The sequence below is a fragment of the Coenobita brevimanus genome, chromosome 8, assembly GCF_032717465.1.
Source record: "Coenobita brevimanus isolate Jiangsu-jjx chromosome 8, ASM3271746v2, whole genome shotgun sequence".
NCBI lineage: Eukaryota > Metazoa > Arthropoda > Malacostraca > Decapoda > Coenobitidae > Coenobita > Coenobita brevimanus.
This window is the reverse complement of record NC_136961.1, coordinates 40,688,331-40,689,474: the sequence shown is the minus strand read 5'-3', so window position 1 is coordinate 40,689,474 and position 1,144 is coordinate 40,688,331.

Genomic DNA, 1,144 nt, shown 5'->3' with positions numbered 1-1,144 from the left:
TTATTTATTTGATTACTTTCTCTTTCAGGTTATTCAGACTGGTAACGTATAGATAAAGTATTACAGAATATAACTTTTCCTTTTCAATCTTTTTTATGAAATATCCATGTCAGTTTTTCCATGCTGCATGGTGGTTTATCTCACTTTTTCCTGCCAGTTTTAACTGGAGGGTTTGGAGGCAGGGCAGCCATCTTGCTTTACTATCCTTATCCTTCACATGTAGAATTAGATCTCATAGTCATAGTCTACTCTGTAACAAACAGCCTCGAAACTACCGTAAGGTCTGTTGCTGTTTGCTTTCCTTTGTACTCCTTTGTACACCCCTTGTAATATTTATAAATGATGGCGATTGTACCAAAGTGTCAGCCTGAGTGTTGACTTTGCTTCTTGGATCAGTCTACTCATACCTGAAGAGGGTCCAAATCGGGACGAATGTGATACGAGTAAATCTTCTCAATTAGCGTTTCCTTATTTTTTTTTTCTTTAATGCAAAGAAGAAGGAACCAAAGGCTAGAAGCCCACAGGTTGTTCCCTCCAAGAAAAAACAAAAACAAGATAACAGAGAGCCAAATTCAAGATCTGTTCACTTCAAAATACCTGGACACACTGCGTTTGTAAGGCTGGAGATCATAGGCAGTAGGAAAAACAGTCAGAGGGAGACAGTTCCAGAGTTAGCCTGTTGCATAAATGAAGGACTGGGAGTAACGGTTAAATCTTACATGAGAGAGAGTTAGAAATGGATGAGAGTTTGTTGCTAGGTAGGTGTGGATGCACGTTAGTTCAGAGGAGCAGTGATCATTGAAAAGGAGATAATAATGGAACAGTGCAGCGAGAGACAGAGATTGAAGGGAGCCACTAGGAGGAGGAGAGTTAATGAAACGGAAAGCCTTTAACTCCACCTTGTTGAGAATAGGTGTATGTGAGGAGCCTCCCCACACGTGTGAGTTGTACACTACACTGGGGCAAATAAAACCCATGTACATAGTCAACAACAGTGCAGGGGTAGAGGGCACGGAGTTGGCTTAGCACACCTAATCTCTATCTATCTATCTATCTATCTATAGCCCGACGCCCTAATCCCGCAAAGGGTGGCCGCAGACAAAACGCCTCCAAGTCGTTCTGTCACCCATCATTAGACTACCCT